Source organism: Schistocerca nitens, chromosome 4, assembly GCF_023898315.1.
Source record: "Schistocerca nitens isolate TAMUIC-IGC-003100 chromosome 4, iqSchNite1.1, whole genome shotgun sequence".
NCBI classification, from domain to species: Eukaryota; Metazoa; Arthropoda; class Insecta; order Orthoptera; family Acrididae; genus Schistocerca; species Schistocerca nitens.
In genome coordinates, this window is record NC_064617.1 from 429,934,113 (window position 1) to 429,961,403 (window position 27,291).

Consider the following 27,291-nt stretch of genomic DNA (forward strand, 5'->3'; position numbering starts at 1 on the left):
AAATATTTGCAAATTGTGTAACTGAGACAGAACTTTAGGGTTACCATCCCATTGTTCACTTTCCTGTTCCCACTTAACCTATCTCTCCTCTGTGTTTAACTGTGGAATTCCTGCTGCGCTCTTAATATTATTACCCTTGCTTTCAATTTCACCGAAGGTTGGTTTGATTTGTCTCTGTACTGAGTCAGTCCTCCCGATGATCATTTCTTTTGCGATTTCTTCACAACTTTCCTGCAGCCATTTCGCCTTGGCTGCTGTGCTGCACCAGCACAGACAGTGGTTTGAACGGCAAGGACCCAATTCCCAGCGCTTAGAGGTGGCGACCTGTTGCTCCGCGCGCAGCAAACGACGTGGACAACGACCTAGCCCTGCAGCACGCCTACCACGCGGAGTTCTGAACTTAATTTTCCCCAACTTATAGCAGTCTTTCGGTGTTATTTCATCGTTATGCAGTGTATAATGTCAATTATCGCAGCATGCATAGATTCCGCAGAGGTACGTCAAGCGTTCAGAACATTTTCATAGCGTCACATTTTGGTTTGACCTTTCTGAAATAATATGTACGTGTCCAGTCACGAGTGAAAATTGAAGAACTGGGATGACATTTAATTTCTGTATACATGTGTATTTTCCTCCTTTGGAAATACGGTAAGGAACGCTCATATGTAAGGATAGTGATAAACATCTAGGCATTTTTCTGGGTAACTTTAAGAATAATCTAGTATTGCACAAAGCTGTCTGCAGGTGAATTACGAAATAAAGTTTGTGTAAGGAAAAGACGTTCCTGTTCCCAGATGATTCATAGCGCATAACACTTACAACATACAGTGAATTTCGTCTATGCAGACATTTGTTATTGCCGTGACTAACCCCCTCCCCACCTCCATCCCCCCCCCCCCCCCCAGCAGTACCTGCCAATGTCAGTCCTATACATCCATTAACTCTTTAACGCCAGTCGGTAGATTCGTGTTGCTACTGTACGTTTTGATTTGCGGAAGTTAGTTCTACGCCGTGTATCTGTCTAAGATTAGAGGGCAGCACATTCTACTGACATATAACATTAGATATGGCTCCATGTTGCGACAAAAGCAGACTCTGCCTCAACACTAATGGTTAGAAACAGCATCGATATCGTCATTACTCCCTTCTGCTTATTTTGGAACATGGGGCCATATCTGATGTTCTACGTAATCGAAGTCACAGACAGATGTACGGCGAAGAATGAACTGCCAATCAGACTGCACGAATTTACCGACAGTTGGTAGAGAGCTAATGGACCTCCAAGCCTGACAGTGGCATATACTGTTCCCGTTACGTGCTATGTATCATTAGAGACAAGAACGTCATTCCCTCATACAAACAACATATCCTAATTCACCTGCTGACAGATTTCTTAGGGTTTTTCTTAAGGTTACCCAGAAAATTCCTTGATGTTTATCTCTATCTTCATATATCAGTGTCCGTTAGCATATTTTGAATGACGTCCAAATCCTTCATTTTCGACACGGGAATGAACACGCATTGTTTCAGATAGACAATACTGTAGTTGGAAAACCAAAATTTCTTGTGGATAGAAATGTCCTGTTAGTTCAGAATAAGACGAACAAGAATAAGAACAATAATTCAGCAACCATGTTATACCTCAGGCACAGAGTCCTGCTGGAAACAAGGACGCTACTTTGATTTCGATTTTCGTTGTTTGCTTGCTGCCCACTGCAGTTCCTCAGGAAACGGCTGCGAATGCTGCACTTTACGCAGCCACGAATGTGTCCGTATTGTAACACGTTCTCAGACGTGAAGCAGAAAATGCCATGGACTGAAGGAAAACCCACAAATGCGAGATAACAAGAGTTCCATACAGGTAAATATAAAATTTCTTACCCGCAATTTCCTCCCAGCCCCTACTGTAAACGTGTGAATATCTTTCAGCGTTTTGAGACATTTTTGAACACAATTACTACAGTTTGTAAATACTTCCGCGCTCTGCAAATTAACATTTTGAGTATTTGTTACATTTTTTCCGCGCACAGGAAAAGAAGTATAACCAGAAGAAACATTAAATATTATAAAAATACCCTCCCAATTTTTCAAGATGAGCAAATTTTAAATTCTCTTCTGGCCATCGCGATTTAGATTTCCAGTGGTTGCAGCAAGACACGTGTGGATTGGAAATCACTTTAACGAATAAACTTAGCCATTTCTAAACTGCGTTGTGGCAATGAGCATGGCAACCTGAAATAAGCAGTAACACAGTGTTTCTAAAATGTTCGTAGGAAATAAGAGGGCTGGTGGAATGGCTAATAACAAGCGTCTTTCACGTAGCACCCCATGTTGCCATCGCTTAGCGTTTGGCACTAGGCGTCATTAGGGAACGTAGGCATAAAACCCGCCATCCGCGGTGAAATGGTAGCAGGTATTCCCAAACCTTTGTCTACTCGTTCCCCAGACCTCAATCCCCTAGACTATTGGATATGAGGACACTTTAAGGAATTGGTTTACGACACGCCAATCAACGATATGCGGACACTAGAGTCGCTTCTTCAATGCATGCTACCAGGTGCAGCAGCAATCGGGTATACTTCAAAGGGTGCGTCCTTGCTTACTTAGGAGGGTGGAGGGGTACATTATCATGAATGGACGCCACGTTGAACACATCCCGTAAACACGTGTTTACCGCAGCAAATATGTATTTCCAGACCGATGTGTGTTGGACTTGTCTCAGAAAATATGAATTTCCGGACCCACGTTTATTGGACTTACTTTTCTTGTTCCCATGAGTACTACCACCTCTAGCCGGCCGGGGTGGCCGAGCGGTTCTAGGCGCTACAGTCTGGAACCGCGCGACCGCTACGGTCGCAGGTTCGAATCCTGCCTCGGGCATCGATGTGTGTGATGTCCTTAGTTTACTTTGGTTTAATTAGTTCTAAGTTCTAGGGAACTGATGACCTTAGAAGTTAAGTCCCATAGTGCTAAGAGCCATTTGAACCATTTGAACCACCTCTAAAAGTATTCGACACTTTTTTTGAGCACCCTGTATAATGCTTCTGTATAAATTGTCATACCCTTTCTGAAGGAAACTACTACGCACACATTCGGTAGTATTTCTGCGAACCATAAAACTTGCGTTATAATGAATGGAGTTCATTATGCCCAGTCATTCAAGTTCTTCATTTATGTATGCAGTGCAGGTACAGCATTCTCGAAAATAGTAACGATCCTGTCTCATCGGCTGTGCATTCCTCCTCCTTTGCGGCTTCATCGATACGTGTTTCGAGATATTAACGTCCTTTCTACGTACTCGCCAAGGAAATTATTAAATTGCCTTCCCTGTTAATATCACCAAGTTAGTGAGTCAATGTTTGCGGTTAGGTCGCTTCGGAAAAGATAAATTCTGTTCAGCTACCATATTGCGGGCGGATTTTATCGGCAATATAAGAGAATTACATTATTTCTGAAGAAGGAGTAAAAGCAGAGAGGAGGAAGAGCGACGAAAAGAAGGGCGGAGGGCGAAGAAAAAAAAAAAAAAGGAAAATACTTGGGTTCATCTCCTGAGGCAATTTCTCCCTCAATATCCTCCCTAATTCCCCGGCGCCACAAGCCGACATTTACTACACTTCCAAACGTAACCAGAGGCGGTATGGCAGGGGTGGTGGGAGGGGGATGAGCGCGGGTGGGAAAGAGGGGGAGGAGGTACAGATGCCGCTTCTGCCTTATCGAAGACATATTAAAAAAATGTCTCGCGACCCCCGCTGAGGGGGTGGGGTAAATGGGGGGAATAGCGGTAGAGCGGGGGCGGGGGTGGGGGGCGGCGGACGTTCTCGTAGAGTTGCGTACGTGCCCACCGCCACTGCCGAGATCAATAAGGTCCATTATGGCACACCGCGGCCGTTACCTTGTGTATGCAGGAGAGCCGCGCGAGGGGAGCCAAACTGCCATCTATTATGGGATTGTTGATAAGATCGTAATTGAGTCGGCCGTGACAGGCGATTTGCACCCTTAATGCCTGTTTCTGTTCTTTTGTGGGCGTCGGGATGAAGTGAGTCTGAGGCAATCTGCCGGTGGCGGCTAATGCCCGAATAACGACCCGCGGGCACCGCGACGCCGACGCCGCGTCTCTCTCCTCTGCAGCGGACGCCAGGAGCGCGTGCGACGTCATCTGGCGTACTGCTGAACACGTGGCTTCGGACAATATCTGCTCGCCAGTTTGACGTACGCCTCACAACGGCGGACGTAATGACAGAAAATATTTGCTTAATTTTGGCGCCCAACACGTGGACGGCTCTGAGCACTATGGGACTCAACTGCTGTGGTCATAAGTCCCCTAGAACTTAGAACTAGTTAAACCTAACTAACCTAAGGACATCACAAACATCCATGCCCGAGGCAGGATTCGAACCTGCGACCGTAGCGGTCTTGCGGTTCCAGACTGCAGCGCCTTTAACCGCACGGCCACTTCGGCCGGCAACACGTGGACGGATTCATCATACCGTCATCATCAGCATTATCATCATAACCCTAGACGAATAGAGAGAGAGAGCGGTTTGAAAACGGGAAATGGTACTTCCTTATTTCATATATGCCCAGAACCTTTTTTTGTCACAGAGTTGCATGATTTTCATAATATATCATTTGCTCGTATTAATGACAACAGATAACAACTGTATCAGTAATTTGTAATTGTCGGTTCTGAAAGGAGGTTTTTACAGTGGACCGATAATGAGCTCATGGGCACATAAGGTCGTGCACTGTTATCGAACTGGAATAATCGAAATAAAACTGCAAGTTCTGAACTTTTAAGTAATCATATTAGGCAGTGAAGGAACATAAAACACAACGTACTTATCCATGATACTCTGTAAAGCGTTTGTCACGCAAATATACCTTCCATTTGCAGCACAATGTGACAGCTTTATTTGTATAAAGCGCAATGTTTTTTCTGATCTGAGCAGTGAGAAAAATATTTTGAGTTAATTGTTTTCGTACAGAATAGTCGTCCTCATCTGCCATTGTGACCCAGGCTGAGTTTTAGCATTGCCATATTTCTAGAGACCTGCCGAATTCTCGCTGCAACCGGACCGGTACATATCTTGTGCGGGTGAGCCTGTGTCCAGGTGACCTTTTCAGGTCACTGCAGGGCCTTTGTCGACCGGTTGCGCAATCGCATTAGCTGTGACGTTTGGTGACTGTGTTGTGCTCTCCTCCTATTGACACATTAAGCGCGGTGGCCCTGTCGATGCTCTTCGAGAGGAGTAGGCTATTTGTCAGCAGCTGGTTTCACCCTCTCCCTTCTTCCATCGTCTCCTACACGAAGATACTACACTACACATGCACACGAATTGCACTCTCTCTCGCTTACGACGACACTTACGCACACAGCTCTCATAATTCACGACCGTAAGGCGCCAGTGGGCACGAACGAAAAGGAAAACCCTTGCGAAAAGGCGACTGAACCTGCCCTTATGTGCCTCTTAGCCATACGAGTTTCTTCTTGTTTTGCCTTTCTCTCACATCAGCGCAGTGTTGGCTTGGTTACGACTGATTTGGCATGGTTAATTTACGGGACTCATGAGATTTTCAATTTTTAATTGATCATAATATACAGAATTTCCCCTCTTCAGTGATACATAACACATATACATGGTGTTTCACCCTAGTTTTAAGTATAAATTTAACGGTGAAATTAATGAAAAATTACATCAGTGAGTACATATCATGAAAGAGAATTCCTTCAAGTTTTGTTTAATGTTAGTAGACGTCAATGAGGGATCCATTTGTTGCCCCTCACATGTCGACACGATATTTCACTTCTCGCCTCGTATTCACCAACATTTCAGGTGTAACTGTCCCAACCACCGCGACGATTCTTTCCCGTTAATAATACTGTACAACAATGAAAATGTACATCGAAAGAGAATTGCCAATTCCTGTCAATTCTAATGTGCTGATCGCGAATATCACAAAGACATTCCAAAAGTAGCTCTAGATTTCATTTTAAACTGTTTTATTGCGGTCAGATAATTATATACGTACTTATATGTTAAGTTTAAAATCATATATTAAAATGGTTTGTCAGAGTCATAATAACTGCTAACAATGGATTATATTATTGTCCCTGGTCTTTCTTGCGTGCAATATTTTGGATATATACATTTTGATACCAATTTTAGTGATCTTTTTGTCTCCCTGCTCTTCAACTTCAGTGACTTTATTAATGCATGTAATAATTTTTGCACATTTGTTTCCAGATTCACTACCAGTTGCTCAAGTTGACAGCTATTGAAGTGAACGAAAATGCCACGAGTTTGTGTTGACAGCGCTGACACATTTTGCTATATGTATGGAGAAGTGACATCAGCTTCTCAAAAGCAGCAAATAACTCCATTGATTAAAAGAGCTCACAGTTCTTATTTTGGATGCAAAATAGGTGCTCAGGATAAACCCTGTGGGCTCTACATGTGATCTGCAACACTTGTGCCATCAATCTCAGGAATTGGATGCATGGGAAAGGACGTTCAATGCCCTTTGCTGTGCCCATGATCTGGCGTGAGCCAACTAACCATGTCAGTTACTACTACTTTTGCATGGTTCCTCCCGTCAAGAAGGGAAATTCTAAGAAGAAGAAGCGGACAGTGATCTGTCCCAACATTCCATCTGACATACGTCCAGTTCTACATGGGGAAGGACTGCCAATACCTGAACTACCGACGGAGTATGAGATTACTTCTGAAAGGGATTCTGAATGTCCTGAACCATGTACATCACAAGATACAGAGTTTCTTCCAAATATAACATCAACTGACGATCCACAAAATTGTCTCAAAATGAGTTAAGTGATCTCATTAGAGATTTGGAGCTATCTAAAGCTAAGGCTGAGATTATAGCATCAAGGTTGCAATTATCTGGGAAGCAATGTAAATGTTTCATTCTACCAAAGAAGAGAGCAACAATTCACTCCTTTTCTTTAACAGGCAAGATAGTCTTGTGGCATTTGTAGATATAAATGGCCTAATCAAGGCTTTCAGAATTAATTACAACCCGAATGAGTGGAGACCCTTTATTGATTTGTCAAAGTTGACCTTAAAAGCATATTGGTAATGAGCTACCTTCTATTCCAGTTGGGCATAGTGTGCATTTGAAAGAGTAATACCAAAACATGAAAATTTTACTAGAAGCCATCAAGTATAATGACTCTCAGTGGCATATCTGTGGTGTCTTGAAAGTGGTTGCATTACTATTAGGTATGCAGTTAGGGTATACTAAATATTGCTGCTTTCTCTGTGTATGGGACAGCCAAGCTCATGCATCTCATTACAGTAAACATGAATGGCCCACCAGAAAATCTCGTCAACCAGGTATGAAGAACATTAAGAGTGAACCCCTAGCAGACCCTAATAAGATTCTGCTCCAGCCCTTGCACATCAAGTTGGGTTTCATGAAAAACTTTGTTAAGGGAATCAACAGGATATAGTAAACATTGCTGCTTTCTCTGTGAATGGGACAGCCGAGCTCATGCATCTCATTCAGTAAACCTGAGTGGCCCACCAAAAAATCTCTTCAACCAGGTATGATTTTCTGGTACTGACAGGGCTCGAGAGTGCGACACTCAGTTCCGCAGTAACTCTTATTTTTCGCCACAATCCTCTTCACTGACCGTCTGTCACGATCACTCACCGCACATTTTCGTCCGTGTTGCCATTTTGTGAATGATATTTTTCCCTTTGTGCTTTTTCCACGTTCGAAAACTTAGCTGCCGCGTAATGTAGACAGAGCTACGCGGAACACTGTTCCGATCACAACTGACACTAGAAATGTCATTGCACAAGTGTACATTGCACAAGTGGACACTGTACAAGTGCCGTTCGTGGATAAATAAAACAGCACAACCTGCAGGCTTGACGAGCACCTACACTTACGTTCAAGCAAGCGTTCCGCACGATGTTTCCATATTTTTATCAAACGTCTCTATGACGCTCTGGTGAGTTGCCCTAGGATAATCAATAATTCATGAGTAATGAAGGTGACTACGCTCTATATTTGTGTTAGAATGCGACTTACGTGAAATGTATGTCACCCTGAAACTGCCGCTAGAAGTATGCGCCCATTATTATTAATATACACTGAAGCGCCATAAAAAATGGTATAGACATGCGTATTCAAATACAGAGATATTTAAACAGGCGGAATACAGCGCTGCGGTCAGCAACTCCTGTATAAGACAAGTGTCTGACGCAGTTGTTATATCGGTTACTGCTGCTACAATTGCACGTTATCAGGATTTAATTGAGTTTGAACGTGGTGTTGTAGTCGGCGCAGGAGCGATGGCACACAGCATCTCCGATGTAGCGATGAAGTGGGGATTTTCCTGGACGACCATTTCACGAGTGTACCGTGAATATCAGGAATCCGGTAAAACATCAAATCTCCTACATCGCTGTGGCCGGAAAAAGATGCTACAAGAATCGGACCAACGACGACTGAAGAGGATCGTTCAACGCGACAGGAGTGTAATACTTCAGCAAATTGCTGCAGATTTCAATGCTGGGACATCAACAAGAGTCAGCGTGCGAACCATTCAACGAAACATCATCGGTATCGGCTTTCGGAGCCGAAGGCCCACTCGTGCACCCTTGACGACTTCACGACACAAAGCTTTACGCTTCGACTAGGAATGTCAGCACCGACATTGGACTGTTGATGATTGGAAACATGTTTCCTGATCGGACGAATTGGTTCAGATGGCTCTAAGCACTATGGGACTTAACATCTGAGGTCATCAGTCCCATAGACTTAGAACTACTTAAACCTAACTAACCTAAGGACATCACACACATCCATGCCCGAGGCAGGATTCGAACCCACGACCGTAGCAGCAGCGCGGTTCCGGACTGAAGTGCCTAGAACCGCTCGGCCACAGCCTGGTCGGACGACTCTCGCTTCAAACTGTATCGAGCGGATGGACGTGTACGAGTATGGAGAGAACCTCATAAATCCATGGACCCTGCATGTCAGCAGGGGACTGTTCAGGCTGGTGGAGGCCCTAATGATTAAGATACGAATCTGACAGGTGATACGTACGTAAGCATCCTTTCTGATCATGTGCATCCATTCATGTCTATTACGCATTCCGATGGGCAAGGGCAATTCCAGCAGGACAATGCGACACTCCACATGTCCAGAATTGCTACAGCGTGGCTCCAGAAACACACTTCTGAGTTTAAACACTTCCGCCGGCCACCAAACTCCCTAGACATGAACATTATTGAACTTATCTGGGATGCGTTGCAACGTGCTCTTCAGAAGAGATCTCCAACCCCTGGAACTCTTACGTATTTATAGACAGCCCTGTAGGATTCATGGTTTCAGTTCCCTACAGCCCTACTTCAGACACTAGTCGAATCCATGCCACGTCGTGTTGCGTCACTTCTGCCTGCTCGCGGGGGTCCTACACGATATTAGGCAGGTGTGCCAGTTTCTTTGTCTCTTCAGTGTAATTGACTGAATTTTAGAAGAAACTGAGTAGTCGGCAAACAAAGAGGTACCAGTTATTTTTGATGGGTTTATTGCAAATGACATGTTTCGGGCTCTTCCCCTTCATTAGATTTCAATTTCATAGGAAAAATAACTTTGACAGCTTGTTCCTTACTCATAAATTCACGAACCAAAAGGTTTTACACACAATTTAAACTTGGAAAATGGGAAATTTGGTCGTGGAAGAAAAGGAAATTTATTCCGAAAGGTAGCAAAGTTCTTTATTTTTTGCTTGTGTACCTATCGACGACACAGCGCTTCTGTCTTTTGGTGAGATGTGTCCTTTATTCCTAAATAATTCGTAATTCTCAACTACACTTTCCTTACATTATATTACATTAAATGTTTGTCAGGAGTATTTCTTCTTACAGTTTGCCTCCAAAGAACAACATCACTTGCTGTACACCATCAGCAATATATTTCACTTGATAGTCACGTTCTCCAACTATGCGCATATGTGACAAAACCTAAAAAAATCCTGCGAGTGGCGACAAATTCGGTCGTTATTTAGATAATTTTCGTTCATTGCCTGCGGAACACGGAGACTCGTTGTGGCGGTTTTGTTCGTCTCCAGGGCTGACATAGCGGCCAGTGACAGCTGAGGAAGCTACCCAGAGTGGCGGTGCGACGGGCAGACGGGGGCAGTTTGTCAGCGCCTATCAGGCCAGCGTAGCGGGTATCTGGTGCGGCCGACGTGCTCCGCATGGGTTTGGGCGAGGAGGAGGCGGCGTCAAAGCTGAATTTCCCGCCCAACAACTCCGGAGTCACTTCCGAATACGAATGGGCTGGCCCGGCGAGAAGCTACAGCACTAGGTATCCACTGCCAGCTCGCCTAAGAAAAGCAGGAAATCAGTCTGCGTAATAAAATGGGAGAAGCCGACCTTCTCCATCGTAATTGCGGAGTTGTTCAGGCACACTTACTGAGTATTTTGCTGTAAGGATACAAAGTAGTAATGCAATTACGATTTATTCTGCTTACGACCCCAAGTACCCGTTTGTTCTGTGAGAATGCATTCACAACAGTGAAAAAGCCTGTAAAATGCAATAACCAAAATGTGCAACACAAAACCTAGGATAATGCACCACAGGAGTGTATATCGGGGTATTCTTTAAAAATAAACTTATACTGCTCTGTATCACTGATAACGTACAACTAACAGCGCCTTAAAAACAATCAGCCGGCCGCGGTGGTCTAGCGGTTCTGGCGCTGCAGTCCGGAACCGCGGGACTGCTACGGTCGCAGGTTCGAATCCTGCCTCGGGCATGGGTGTGTGTGATGTCCTTAGGTTAGTTAGGTTTAAGTAGTTCTAAGTTCTAGGGGACTTATGACCTAAGATGTTGAGTCCCATAGTGCTCAGAGCCATTTTTTTTAAAAACAATCCCGAGACAAAACCGAGCGCTGCTGTGCGGAAGCGTGAGGGTGTAGACTTAAGTGGACATTACCGTTGTCAGCAGCGAGTACGGTGACTGATTGGAAAGCTTACTCCAAAACAAGACACACAGCGCAGACCGACGACACTTGCAGTGTTGTACATCTATTTTCAATGCAATACAAGTTCACATACAGGAAGGGGGAGCTGGGCGGAGTGGCTGCGCGGTTAGAGGCGCCATCTCACGGATTGCGCCTCCATTCCCGCCGGAGGTTCGAGTCCACACGTATGTGTGTGTGTGTGTGTGTGTGTGTGTGTGTGTGTGTGTGTGTGTGTGTGTGTGCGTGTGTGTCTTGTTGTTAGCATAAGATAGTTTAAGTAGTGTGTAAGTCTAGGGACCGATGACTTCAGCAGTTTGGTCCCTTAGGAATTCACAAACATGTGAACATTAGAAAGGGGTACAAAAGGAAATAAAATGCTATTACTCTGTCAAAAGCCATGGGGGACTACAGCTCCGATACATCAAAAAGAAAATATCTGGTAACACACTTAAACATTTTTTCAGTGGGTTTCGGGTTGACCCTGTGCTGTGGTTTTGGATTAGACCCTCTCGTGAAAAGTAATTGTGCATCAATATGATTGACACTACGTTATTGTCAGATACAGAATTTAAAGACAGAGTAAAAACAGCGTCTGCCTGTTTGCTAAACTGCTGGTTTCTCGTAAGTACACAGAAGAAGAAGACCGGGGGCATTCAGAGTCTGGAAATGTCAATAACGCGTTCTATTGATGGTTCTCAAAACTCCATAAGTATAACATGTAGCAACGTAGGATCGTGTCGGGGCATATTTTAGAGATCCGAATGCTCGCGGACGCTGCGAGCTCAGCACTTAAGCTCGACGTTATCCACCAGATCACGTACTTTTACTTGTTTCGTTTTGATGAAATAATCAGCAACTAGTAGCACAAAATAAATTTTATTGCTTTACCGGTGTCGCGCACCTTGTGCCCTTCTCCATAAGGTTATAAACGTTGAATTATTTGCTAGCGTAAAAAATTAGGTGTATGCAGCTTATCATTGTCGTCGTGTGAATGGTGGCGCCTTACAAAAATGGTCTAAGGCACTGTGATACACATGATCGCAGCAATACGCTGCATAAACGTCACTTTTGACACTCGTAAATAAGGAGATATTTATAACCTTCTGAAGGTCACTAGATGCCTGAAACCTGTAATGGAATAAAATTCCTTCTGAGCAACCGGTTACTGATTGCTGAAGATGGATAATGTACTAAACTTCTTTGGCTTTCACGGGAGCCACATTCAGGATTACAACCGAACTTTAAGAAAATTACTGCATATTCTCATACAGTCAAAACCGGTAATACTGAATGAACGTGAAAAATGTTTGATTACTATTACTCGCTAAGGAAGTTTATCAACATTCTGAGGAGCGATCATTTCGCTTCGGTTTTTACAGTCACGATACGGCGTCACATTCGTTTAGTGACTATAAAATAGTTCGATACATATTTTTTTCTTTGAGAGCTGTATACTGTAATTTTGGTACATAGAGGTGATTAATTTTCGTGGGGTGCTCGTTCCTTCACTGAGTGCAGACGTCACGAACGGCTGACGCCCTCAGCTTCCGTAAATCGACGCAACGCAGCGCCGCGCGTGTTGACAGTAATGAATTGAAGGACGGATTTCAGGGCTAGGCAATTGTGGTGGCCAGTGTTGCGACCGGGTGGCGGGGGCCGGGGGGGGGGGGGGGATGGAAGGAGGGGAGAAGGGGCAACCCAGACCACTTGGCCAGCGCAACCGCCCTCACCTCAACCCCCACCCCCCTCTCCACCCACGCAGAGCTGGCGATAAGTCGTTGGCGAGGAGCGGCGCGTACGAAGAGCGGCCGCCGGGGTCGAAGTGTATCACGGCGCCTACTCTTCACGGCGCAGATAACATCTTGATGGAGCACCCTATACCAGTAATGGACAGCCATTCCGCCGCCTCCGCCGCCGCCCGGCGCCCACGGTGCGTGTCTGCCGGAGATGCTGCCGCCGCTCGCGCTTTTCATTGAATATTTATCCCGGTTACGATTATATTCTGCGGTAATGGAACTCTGGCGAACACGTTCCTTTTCTCCGGCCGCAAAGAAAGACCGCTGGCTTTGTCGAGGGTAGATAACGCTGGCCGGGAAAGCGATGCGGGAGCGGGGGTGGTTCGTCTCCCGGCGCTACCTTCACTTTTCCTTATCCTCCCTCAAGCCCTCCCCCTTCCTCGCCCCTTACCCACTTCCGCCCAAACACACACTGGCGGCTCTTCCCTAATGCCCGGTGAGATTTTCGACTTAGCGCCGGAGATCATCCCGGGATATATTTATGTGGACGGCTTTTAAACTGTTGCCGAACAAGCAGAGCGGCGGCTGCACGCCGTATTTGTTCAGCGCCTTAACCCCGCGGGCGGCTTCCTGGAACTGTCGACTGGGAATAAACGCCGGTCGCCTTGCTGGGAGAATGGAGGCAGCGGTGACTGCTGCCTATACTGAGCACAGGTTTGTGTCGTAATGAAAGTAAAAATATACAGCCAACTGATTGCATAAGTTTAATGTAAAAACTTTGAGCTGGTTTCAATACTACTAAGGCTATCTCTTTCAGAAGGACAGTATTGAAAAGGAGAACATGTAATAAAACTGGTTCTTACATAAATTACATGCTTTTAAACATACGTGATACACTAAGGAGTTCAAGTCTAGAAAATATGGTATAAGTCCTATATGGGGACAGTAAAAACTGTTACACAGATACAGATTGTTAAAAGAGAAGACACTGAACGATAATGAATCCTTTTTTTTTTCTTTTAATTTCTGAGTGATCAGTCTTCTGACTGATTCGATGCGGCCCGCCACGAATTCCTCTCTGTGTCAACCTCTTCATCTCAGAGCAGCACTTGCAACCTACGTCCTCAGTTGTTTATTGAATGTATTACAATCTCTGTCTTCCTCTACAGTTTTTGCCCTCTACAGCTTACTCTAGTACCATGGAAGTCATTCCCTGACGTCTTAACAGATGTCCCTACTCTTTGTCAGTGTTTTCCACATTTTTTTCCCTCTCCGATTCTGCGCACAACCTCCTCATTCCTCATCTTATATGTCCACCTAACTTTCAACATTCGTCTGTAGCACCACATCTCAAATGCTTCGATTCTTTTCTGTTCCGGTCTTCCCACAGTCCATGTTTCATTACCATACAATGCTGTCCCCCAAACGTACATTCTCACAAATTTATTCTTGGAATTAATGCTTATGTTTGATACTAGAACACTTCTCTAGGCCAGGAATGCCATTTTTGCCAGTGAAAAACTGCTTTTGATGTCCTCCTTGCTCCGTCCATCGTTGGTTATTTTGCTACCTAGTTAACAGAATTCCTTAACTTCATCTACTTCGTGACCATCAATCCTGATGTCAAGTTTCTCGCTGTTTTCATTTCTGCTACTTCTCATTACCTTCGTCTTTCTTCGATTTAATCTCAATCCATACTCTGTACTCATTAGGTTGTTCATTCCATTCAGAGGATCATGTAATTCTTCTTCCCTTCACTCAGGATGGCAATGTCATCAGCGAATCGTATCATTGATATCCCTTCACTTTGAATTTTAATTCCACGCCTGAACCTTTCTTTTATTTCATTGCTTCTTCGATGTAAACATTGAACAGTAGGGGCGAAAAACTACATCCCTATCTTTACCCTTTTTAATTACAGCACATTGTTGTTGATTCTCCACTCTTATTATTCCCTCTTGGATATTGTTCATGTTGTATATTATCTGTCTCTTATTATAGCTTTCCCTTGTTTTTCTCAGAATTTCGAACATCATACACCATTTTACATTGTAGAACGCTTTATCCAGGTCGACAAATACCATGAACGTGTCTTGATTTTCTTTAATCTTGCTTCCATTATTTCCGAAACGTCAGAATTGCCTCTCTTGTGACTTTACCTTTTCTAACACATCCTTAATTTTCTTTTCCATTCTTCTGTATATTATTCTTGTAAGTAACTTTGATGCATGAACTGCTAACTTGATTATGCGATAATTCTCGCACTTGCCAGCTCTTGCTGTGTTCGGAATTGTGTGGAAGATACTCGTCCGAACGCCAGATAGTATGTCGCCAACCTAATACTTTCTACATACCAACGTGAATAGCCATTTTGTTGCCACTTCCCCGAATAATTTTAGAAATTCTAATGGAATGTTATCTGCCTTATTTGATCTTAAGTCCTCCAAATCTCTCTTGGGTTCTGATTCTAATACTAGATTCTCTGTCTTTTCTAAATAGCCTCGTGTTTCTTCTACCAAATCAGACAAATCATCCCCCTGAAAGTGGCCTTCAATGTGCCCTTTCCACCGATCCACTCTCTCCCCTGTATTTAACAGTGGAATTCCCGTTGCACTCTTAATCTTACCACCCATGCTTTTAATTTAAAAACGTCAAATGAACCCTTATGAAGCTCAGAAGTTTACAAAATTACTTGCGATAGCAAGTGTTTTATATCGGACAAACCGTTAGCGCTTTTAACACAAGATGTAAGAAACACTTGTTAGGGCAGAAGGTTCAAACGTTTATAAATCTAGCTTCGCAGAGCACTTACTAATATCGGGGACAATCGAGAAGGAGTAGACGAACGACCATTCTACGTAAAGAGAAGGACGGGTGTAAACTTGATCTCTTAGAAGAACGTGAGATTTTTAGACATATAATCAGTAACGATGGCCTCATCTTCAGTGAACAACGACAGTTACGAAGCAAAAGCTTCTTTACGCCTTTAAGCCACTACTCGCGACTTTCACGTTTCCATTCACTTACATATTGGAACCTTCGTTGTTTCTCCCTTTCGTTTATGGACTCCGCACTTCCTTTCTGACTGTACGCCAGACGCAACTGTATACCACATTCTGTTTTGAAGATTTTATGTGAAGCATATTTCCTCCTTTTTTGCTTGTTGTAACTTCTTTATAAAAATCCTATGATACGTTCTTTATTTCAGAGTATATTGGTAATTACCGTTTTATTAATTTTTATAAAAATTATTTTATTCGGTTCGTATCTTTCATGCACCCTGTTTTTGTACCCCTACAATTTACTTTGTTTAAAACATCTACATATGTATCATACTGATGAATTCCTGTAACAGTTGCCTATTCCATATAGTTGAGCGTTTTTTGGTGTTGCCATGGGAGACTGTATTCCATATTTTCTGCTGTCTGAGTTTAGCTTCTTAGCTCATCATGTACGTTTACAATTTTAATGTCGTGTACTTCTGTAGATACTAGTTTTATTACATGTTCTCCTTTTCAGTGTTGTCAAGGATTAAGTATTTTAGACATTTAGTGTGTAATACGTTTAAAACATTATAGGTACTACCCTCTGAAGCAGATATTCATAGTGGTATTGAAACCTACTCGAAGTTTTTACATTACACTTATTCACCCGATTGCCTGTAGACTCTGTATACTGAAGAGTTAAAAATCTCCTTTCTTCCATGTTTCCCCAAAAATATATAAGGCAAATACCTGATGATACCTGTGAAAAAATTAAGCATGATTTGCTGTACTATCCTTTTCAGTCGCGTTGTGCTCCGTCTTAATGACTGCGCTATCGAGAAGGCGTTAATATATAAGCTGGTGATGATTAAACTTTTGCTGTTTGAGAGAGCCCCCTGAAAAACGAGTGCTCGTAGGAAAATTAAACTTCATGCAAACATTTGTAAGGACATGCGGGAGAAAGATAACGAATAAACCACTGAAAGACACATTTTTAGTTTCCACATGATAGAATAACATCTGTTAACTGCGGAATTGCTTACGTTCCAAGTGTAACGACCATCTGCATCCATGACAGATTGGAGCCATGCTACTGTTGCCCGAAATATCTCAGGTGGGATGTTGGCAACCTCCTTTGCTAAGATCGTCTTCAACCTCCAATGCGTGTTAGGGTCCCGCTGATAAACCCTACCCTTCAGGTAACACCGCACCCAGAAAACACACGGGATCAAATCTCACGATCTTGGTGGCCATTCAGTCTGGAACGACCAGCCAATGATTCTGTTTTCTCCAGATGCGTTACGAAGTAACCGAGTGACCTCAGGTGCAAAGCGTCGACATTCGCAAAGAGCAGAGGCGTTATTGCTGATGTTTTGATAAAACAATCTTACGAGTAAAGCCCTGCTCACCTTTTGCAGACCCACGTTGACTGTATGCAACTGTAATGCATAACGATGCTGGCGTTTCACCCCTAGGTCGCAGTACAAGTGCCGGCCTTGTGGCCGTGCGGTTCTAGGCGCGTCAGCCTGGAGCCGCGTGACCGCTACGGTCGCGGGTTCGAATCCTGCCTCGGGCATGGATGTGTGTGATGTCCTTAGGTTGGTTAGGTTTAAGTAGTTCTAAGTTCTAGGGGACTGATGACCTCAGAAGTTAAGTCCCATAGTGCTCAGAGCCGAGCCGCAGTACAAGTACCGGCACCTAACGGCAAGTCATGACGCTAACACTACTAACAAGCCAACCCCTTCAGCGCACAGCAAGCTTAATAGCAAACGTGAATAATAAAAATTATCACCTAAAAAGATTAAAGCCGATAAACACCACCATTCCTATTAAGTTGGGCATCTATTCGGTAAATAGTTTTCTGTCTACACTGGCTCAAGTAGGAAAATCTTAATTATCACCACTCTGTAAATCTACAGCTACATATGTTCTTCTTCTTCTCCTGTAAATAGTTGGTCTGTTGCAACTTCTTTATCACTGCGTCTTCTCTTGGGTCTACCAACGTTTCCCCTTCCTTTTAGAATGTGCTGTAACAGTTGTTTCGGATTACGTTCATCGTTCATTCTTTCTGTACCTTTTAATTTAAGTTGTAAATTCCTACGTTCTTCTGAATGGTCTCATTTTTTAATCGGTCTCTTCTTGTTACTCCCTGAACTGTTCTCAAAAATTTCACTTCGGCTGCATTGAGTCTACTATTTGTTCTAGGGTTCCTAGTCAAGATATCATCTCTATACAGTCCACAGGAAACTGTCATTACCAAAGAATATCTGCATGGTGACCTTTCAAATTTTTCCGTGAATGTTGTTCTGATGTTGACACATCATAGAGAATCTATCAGTCTGTTTCTCAATAGCCACTTGACCGAGATAAGTCACAGCCCAAGAATGTGTGAAACTAAGGGTTATTTTTTTGACCTATCAGGTCAGTGAGAACATGCGCCCGAACGTATTACTATAAACTATAGTAAGCAACAGCGCCTTTTCTTGCCTAAGATGGCGGGATATTGTCGAGCTAATGTTTCCAAAGAAGAAGTGTGTAACTTTGGGATGAGAATAGAGTAGCCAAATTGCGGCTGTGAGGTATCATAAGTGAGTGTTGTTTGGTAGGCAGGAAGGACAGTCTTGGAAGAGAATTTTCTTTATTATTCCTTTGTAAGGAACCGCCAAGGAAAAGGTTGTAGGTACAAGGAAAATGAATATTATTTGAACTCAGGAATTCAAAATGCTGTTCCACAGTTGAAAGTGAATGAGTCACAATAATTTCCATAGTGTGCACGAAAAAAAATCTTGTGTTACCACTAAAAATTGCCAAATTTACAGAAATTTTGTAGACAATCAAATAACCTTAAAATGTAAAAAGTTTAGTTAAGTGATCAGTTTGTAGCTACAGGCTTTGACTTTTGAAAAAACTTCGCGACCAACCTAATAGTAAAGTTATTGTCCAAGTTAAAACATTCTCACAATAAATTCAGTTCTCTATGAGCTACAGAAATTTTTCGCAAGAGTTAACATTCAAAAAGTCTGCGAGATGTTTTGCTTTTGACTCTGCATATTCATGCAAGTAAGCTTACGTAACATGGAAAACGAAGTATAGGTTCGCTGGTCTGACATTTGGAAACAAACAACTAATTATTTAAATAAAAATCAATTTTTAATACAACACATTTCTAAATGGGACTAAATATTATAAAATAATTTCTTGTAGCACCATGCAGGCAGCCCTGACAATATGGGATTGTCAGTTTCAAAGAGCTATGAAAATACTTGCAAGATTTAAAACGAAAAACGAGCGATGCATGCAAGAGATAATAGTAAGGAGGTGCAGTATTCATGCATAAATTAATTACTGCATGCGCCACGCGTTTTTCGCTTTAAATCCTGCAAGTATTTTCATTGTTGTTAAAAAATTAACAACACGATTATCTTATGGATTATATATCTGCATGGGGCGAGGAGGAAATATTTCATACTTTTTAGTGCAACTTAAAGAAGTAGTATGCTAAAAATTCGTTTTTATTTAAATAATTACTTTGTGTTTTTTAGCCTCGTATGTAAAACTTTTCATTTGATTTGAAACATTTTTATGAGATCACGAAAGAGACATGCGTTAAATTTCAGGTTTACTTCAATTTCTTTTTCACTCGAGTTAAGTAATATACCGCTTCTTCCTATATATATATATATATATATATATATATATATATATATATATATATATATATATATATATATATATATATATATATATATAGAGAGAGAGAGAGAGAGAGAGAGAAAAAAAGCACTGCGAAAGTAAAAATTACACGTTCGAGATCACCTGCAGGCTTACCAGCAGTCGTTCTTCTCTCGATCCATTCTCGAATAGGACAGGAGAAGGGGGAAACGGCAGTGGTGTATAAATTACCTTCTACCAGACACCAAAGGAAGCGAATTAGTATTGCATTGTCACCCAGTTCTGAGCTACGTTGAAAGATTCAGGCCTCTAGCTCATAGGGAAGTAAGTTTAAAATCAATGCCAAAAAATGGTACCCAATAGACAAAATGGCAGACAAGAAAGTGACCTGCTAAAACGTGTTAAAAAGTAGTCAATAGTATTACTGCTGCATGCACGATGTTAAATATCTGGTGTGTAGTAAATTTATACTGCTCTGCCTACAACGACTCCTAAAAGCAGAGAGCAAAATATACAATAAACAGCTCTGGGGTCTCTTGAGATTAACCATGGTAATTCCGAAACTATAAGGGGCAGCCAAATCGGTGTGCTGAAAAGTAATGCCTCCAATTCTTTTGAAAACTCTTAAAGCTTTTTAAATAAAACGAAGGTTATTCGCAATCTACGCATTTATTCTTCGAATGTACATATTTACTTCTCAACATGGCCACCCTGACGAGGGACTAATTCGTTGACACTGTCGCTGTAGAATGTTTGACTTTGTTGACGGAGCCAGAACCTCACCTCTGCTTTCACTGCTTCATCACTATGAACGTGAAGTCCTCGAAGGTCTTCTTTAAGTTTTGGAAAGAAATAAAAATCGGATGGAGCCAAATAGGGACGGTACGGACGATGATCGATGACACTGAACCCAAGGCGCCGGATTGTTACAGATGTAGCAGCGCTAGTGTGTGGTCTGGCATTGTCATGCTGAAGGGGAGTGTGCTCCCTGTGTGGACGAACTCTTTAAAGCTCGAACTCGATTACAGCACGCTGCTTCTCAGGAACCGGAGGAGTTACCTTACGCTAGAATTCGGAGCCCTCCAGCAGTAGCCGCTAAGAAATACACTACTGGTCATTAAAATTGCTACACCACGAAGATGACGTGCTACAGACGCGAAATTTAACCGACAGGAAGAAGATGCTGTGATATGCAAACGATTAGCTTTTCAGAGCATTCACACAAGGTTGTCGCCGGTGCCGACACCAACAACGTGCTGACATGAGGAAAGTTTCCAACCGACTTCTCGTACACAAACAGCAGTTGACTGGCGTTGCCTGGTGAAACGTTGTTGTGATGCCTCGTGTATGGAGGAGAAATGTGTACCATCACGTTTCCGACTTTGATAAAGGTCGGATTGCAGCGTATCGCGATTGCGGTTTATCGTATCGCGACAAGGCTGTTCGCGTTGGTCGAGATCCAATGACTGTTAGCAGAATATGGAATCGTTGGGTTCAGGAGGGTAATACGGAACGCTGTGCTGGATCCCAAAGGCCTCGTATCACTAGCAGTCGAGATGACAGACATCTTATCCGCATGGCTGTAACGGATCGTGCAGCCACGTCTCGATCCCTGAGTCAACAAATGGGGACGTTTGCAAGACAACAACCATTTCCACGAACAGTTCGTCGACGCTTGCAGCAGCATGGACTATCAGCTAGGAGACCATGGCTGCGGTTACCCTTGACGCTGCATCACAGAAAGGAGCACCTGCGATGGTGTACTCAACGACGAACCTGGGTGCACGAATGGCAAAACGTCATTTTTTCGAATGAATCCAGGTTCTGTTTACAGCATCGTGATGGTCGCGCCCGTGTTTGGCGACATCGCGGTGAACGCACATTGGAAGTGCGTATTCGTCATCGCCATACTGGCGTATCACCCGGCGTGATGGTATGGGACGCCATTGGTTACACGTCTGGGTCACCTCTTGTTCGCATTGACGGCACTTTGAACAGCGGACGTTACATTTCAGATGTGTTACGACCCGTAGCTCTACCCTTCATTCGATCCCTGCGAAACGCTACATTTCAGCACGATAATGCACAACCGCATGTTGCAGGTCCTGTACGGGCCTTTCTGGATACAGAAAATGTCCGACTGATGCCCTGGCCAGCACATTCTCCAGATCTCTCAGCAATTGAAAACGTCTGGTGAATGGTCGCCGAGCAACTGGCTCGTCACAATACGCCAGTCACTACTCTTGATGAACTGTGGTATCGCGTTGAAGCTGCATGGGCAGCTGTACCTGCACACGCCATCCAAGCTCTGTTTGACTCAATGCCCAGGCGTATCAAGGCCGTTATTACGGCCAGAGGTGGTTGTTCTGGGTACTGATTTCTCAGGATCTATGCACCCAAACTGAGTGAAAATGTAATCACATGTCAGTTCTAGTATAGTATATTTGGCCAGTGAATACCAATTTATCATCTGCATTTCTTCTTGGTGTAGCAATTTTAATGGCCAGTAGTGTATGTAGACTTGAAGTATAAAGCTGTAGACTGTTAATAACATTTATCTTACTTAAAAATTAATTTCCATCACGTCCTCGTAGATGGGAAAAGAGTAAAGAAACTTCATTATTTCGAAACTGCCATAACTATCAGTACATTTATCACACTGTGAGACGCGTCAGTGCCTTCTTGGAGAAATTTTTGCCGTTGTCTATGGAACTCTGGTTGTACTCGGGCGTGCACTTCTCCATCCAAAGTAAATGGAGGGCCATGAATGTATTTCTTTGTGGCTCCAAAAATACGGAAATTTTATGGACAGAGTTTGGGACTGTATGCGATATGAGCAAGGACTGGAGGGTGTACATGAGGAGCATCATACTCGGAACGAACTTGGCAACTTGTGGGTGGACTCAATTTGAGCACGTCGGAACCACATCTTCGTAGATATGACCACGACGGACCCAACTGTGACTGCTTCTCACGAGTTGCGCACTGTGCTTGAGTGGTCACGTATACAACTCTGAGCTATCGGCACCCCTGAATGAGGAGGCACTGCCACATGCGGTTTAGACAACCTCTTCTTGACATTTATTTCATTGTCACACCTTTATTTCATTGTCTTACCTCAAATGGACATAATGCCTATTGCAGCCTCTACACCGAAAGTCGCACAAGGAGCTCGATTATAAGTAATTTGTGACTTTCTTATGCTCCATTCTACAGACCATGTAAAAGATAGTGAGTGAGCTACAGCTGGAAGGATTTACTCACCTGATCTCATCTCCATAATACTCGCATGCTGATCGAATCTACCGGTAACAAATCCAGCATCACGTCTCTGAGTTGCATCGACTTCTTCCTTTAATCCGAACTGATGGGGATCCCAAACACACGAACAATACTCACGAATTAGTCGCACTGGTGTCTATACGCGGTCTGCATTATAGATGATCTACACTTTCCTAGAACTACCAATACACCGGACTAGAACATTCACGTTCCCTGCTACTGATCTTATGTGCTCGTTCTATGTGATATCGTTTGGTAACTTTACGCCTGTGTATTTAATCGACGTAACTGTGGCAAGCAGCGCACCACTTAAACTGTGCTCGAACATTAGATGATTGTTTTTCCTACTCATGTATATTAATTTACATTTTTCTATATTCAGGACAAGTTGCGATTCATCACACCCAATATAAATTCTGTGTAAATCATCCTATATCCTCTTTAAGTTACCTTCGAATAGGGATGTGGATGCACTCTGCGCCTATGATATACTGTCCTTTGCTTCAATCCAACGTCGCCTTACGCTGTCTCTGAAACTCTCAAAAACCTTCTTTCAGTTCATTGAGGTCTCATCTCTCTAATTTTCTTAATTTCTGCAGTTTCTTCAGTTTTAAACTGCAGTTCATAGTCGATACGGTCACAGACTACATCTCCTCTTGGAAATGCCGTATAGTTCGAACTCTCCTCTGTGCAAAATTCTACCAAACGACTTCCTGATTCATTCCTTTCCCCAGCCCTCGTTCTACCAATTTTCCTTCTCTTCCTTTACTCACTATCGAATACCAGTCACCAGTCAGGATTAAATTTTCGTCTCCCTTAACTACATGGATCGTTTCCTTTACCTCGTCATACATTATTTCAGTCTCTCCTCCATCTGCGGGTATAGTTGGGAAGAGATATGCACTGCATTGAGCGTTGGTTGCATTTCCACTATTTGATTTGTGTTGTTAATCCGGTACTGAGCTGACCAGAAGGCCTCTTCTTCCTGCCACTACTGTTCGCTAGCTCCCTCTATGTCCAACTTACACCTGTCCATTTTTCTTTTTTAAATTCTGCCCCCATCGTACCCGATAAAGAGACCTGAAATTCCACACTCCAACCTGCAGAATGCTAGTTTTTTCTTTGGAGAAACTAATGGGGCACTATTTTACCTCCTGGATATTATAACTAAGAGGATGCTATCATCATTAACCCATATGCAGCATGTCCTCTGGAAATAAATAAAGACTGCAGTTTCCCCTTAATTTAACCGTTCGCAGTACCAGCAAGCAAGGTCAAATTGGCTGTTGTTTACAAGGTCAGATCAGTCAGTTATCCAGACTGGTACGACTGCAACTACTGAAAAGAGTGCTGTCCTTTCTCAGGAATCACAGATTAGTCTGGCCTGTCCACAGATACCTATCTGTTGTTGTTGCCACTACAGAATGGCTATCTTTATCTGTGAGGCACGCAAACCATCCCACCTCGCCAAGTTATGTCTCATAGTGCCAGAAACGCTGTATTTTGTTTTGCTTTACGATTCTGTTACACGCCAAGAAGAATTTATGCATGCTAGTACATTAAGGACACGAATCGTATAACTCGCTTATTTCTACAGTGACAATATGAACCGTAAAAGTTAAGAATCCGAGTTCTGCCCAAAAGCCTCAGTCGTCTCTGTCAAAACTAATTGTGTCTTGTGCTCGTTGTTCTGTGGTCTGGCTGGTCAATGCATCCGCAGTTGCCGGCAAAAATGGAGGATTACCAAGCGGCCAGGTCGTACATCGCTGCAACCATTAATTTGACAAGCCGCAATAAACTTTGTAAATAATACAACGGGCACGCCTCCGCGGTCGTCCGCCGTAATCCATTTATCGTGCGTGCGGGCAGGCCTGTGGCTTTGCCGACCAAACCGCAGCAAATTACAAATTCAAAAACCGCATAAACATTATAATTAGTTACAGCAATCACTGGCCCGTTTGCCGGCAACTAAAACCTGCAGCCGGGTAATGTGCGCGAAACAAAAACGCTACGCCATCCGGGCGGCGGAATCGCGACCGGCAGCCCTCGCCCTCGCCCCCGCGTTCGCGACCTCGCGGTTTTAAATGCGCGAAAATTGCTCGCTAAAACGCAGCGGTCCGCCCCAAATTGGTCGCGCGTTGGTTACAGCTAGATCAAGAGCGATCGCGCTTCCCACGCGATTTATTTTCATTCCCGAGAATTGCGACAAAATTTTGGTGACGCCAGAGAGCGTAGCGCCACTTACGCAGCTACCTGCCGAAGTAATACCGCTGTATACTAATATTTTCCAGCGGTTCGATACACCACATGTAATAGTAACATATTGTGCAGGAGGAGGTCGCGTGGTATGGGACAGCAAATTCCGATTATATCGGACAACAGCTGCTTCTAAACTCCATTGCTAGTGACAGTGCCTGCCTTCCCACCGCTGTGCGAACTATGGGCGAACAAGACCATTCACACGACTATGAATAAAAGCAACGTTGCGTTCCCGAGTGCCAAGTTGTGTGTCCGTAGCTAGTTTTTCTGGTGCACAAACGTTTCTTTAGAGTGTTGCGTTTTGTTTTCAAATAAGTAATATTTCATTTTAAATCTTGAGACAGAACTGACGTGATTCTGTATATGGTATTGTGACAGTGTCTAGCACAAGTAATAATGATGGAAATGTTAAACAACCGCAGCAGTACATTTGGATTGTATCGAACAGAGCAATATCGGGTTGTATCGAGAAAAGCGGATAGCAGAAAAATTTTAAATTTTACTTTTTTTTCTTTAAGATGGCTAAGTGAAGACATACATGGGGAGAAAATAACGCGAATGAAGCTGTGTCATAAGAGAACCCACTTCGCGGAACGAGATGCAGTGACGAATATTACATATACTGAAGGTAGAGTGCTGGGAAAGCAAATGGAAGGAACTGATGGTATCACCTGCATCGGGACTTGATGTGCAGTCGGAAGCGACGAGTGATAACGTGCAACCATCCGTGACTCGAACCCGAGATCTCTTTCTTACTACAGAGTTACGTTAACAACTGTACCACACGAACACACTGTTCACTGCCCACTATCTCGACAAACTCACATTTTCACACAGCGCCACCTATCCGCATTTCCCCTCCATGTCCTCCATGCTCACTGACTTCAAATCCCAGCCGGCTGCTGTGGCCGTGCTCTCTAGGCGCTTCAGTCCGGAACCTGTAACACCATAGCTCTAATGCTCTACTGATTTATTTTGCCTTTTGTTTTATTTAATATTACATCGTTAAGCTTCTGTAAATGTGTTTGATTGAATCGATAACACAAAATTGTATACTTCTTTCTTTGTACAAACTTTGATGTCATTGTTTGGTTCTAAGCAAAGTAGTGTATCTGTCATTTAAATTCTTTGTCTCAATTGGAGGGAACAAATCCTACTGTATATAATTGTAATTTTGTGTGAATAATTTTTTTTGTAGAAATGCTAATATGTGAAAATGTTCTGTTTTATGTAAAATGTTTGTTTGCTGTTATGTAAACTGCTGATCCTCACTTAGGGTTCTTAGTTATTCTGTATGTAAAAGTTGTTGTGGTTCCCCTCGGGAACGGAACTGTGTAGCGCGCGCAAATTGTGGTTGGCCTAAGTAAAAAAGGTGGAAACAAGAGCCAGTCGGGGACGAACACGAGTCGGGGACGAGCTACGAGTCGGGGACGAACCACCAAACCGTGCACTGCCATGTAAAGATTGCATATTGTGCTGGTTCCGAGAGAGGCTTTTCTGCTACTTTCCAATGCCTCGGATGGATGGATAAATAGCTGGAACTATTCTGGAATTTGTATCTATCATCGCCACCAAGAAATGACAGAGTCCAGCAATTCTGTCTGCGAATCCACCTACCAACATGCAGTTTGCCACCACGTTGCGCAATCACTGTAACGTAATACTATAATGATGTACAGTGAAGGATCAGCTTAATGGATGTGCTAATGTGCTCAAATATAAGGTAATTTATATCTGAATTTAAGTACCTACCTTGATTTTTTCCTTATCATAACACCTCTCAGGTTCCTCTCCGTTTGGACTAAAGTGATTACCGAGTGTCCCTACTGAAAGAACATTAAAGACCAGTTTTTTCTCTCTCTAATTAATGCCTCTTGAACATAGTAAAGAGAAAGTTAAAGTTAATGTGGCAAGAGAGTGAGTTAAAGTTAATGATGCTCGCTGAAAATAATTTTCCTAGTAAAACTGCTTAGTAATGTGTTGTTGCCAACTTCAAAATTAAAAGTTCTTAAGACTGAGGCTTATAAGGTGAATGATCACAGTACTGCCTGTTGTAAATCGCAGAAGTTGAGTCAGTATCTTACATATATGTTAATTCTGTGTCTCACTGTAGTAAAAGTGGAAAACTGCAGTTGTGAAACGTTATATACTCATGTTTGCTAAGTGTTTGTCTCTCTTGTGTATTAGAAGTGCATATTAATAGTATAAAAGGATCCACAGTTTGTCTATTGTGTTAATGCTCGGTAACAAGTAACGGAAAGACCACTAATTATAAAAACCATAATTTCTTTAAGCCCTGAAAGTAATAGTTTGTTTCGGTATCTCTTATAATTTTGCAAATAGTTTCTGCTGCTCTAAC

At 43.1% G+C, this 27,291-nt stretch overlaps 1 protein-coding gene across 1 annotated transcript in view; it reads right to left on the bottom strand.

Annotated features, from left to right (window-relative positions):
• The window catches only part of LOC126253330 (LIM domain only protein 3-like), a gene marked incomplete at its 3' end in the record, with an annotated part of 1,158,153 nt that overhangs the window by 439,156 nt on the left and 691,706 nt on the right, over window positions 1–27,291 (bottom strand). The gene's annotated exons all lie outside the window — the stretch shown is intronic.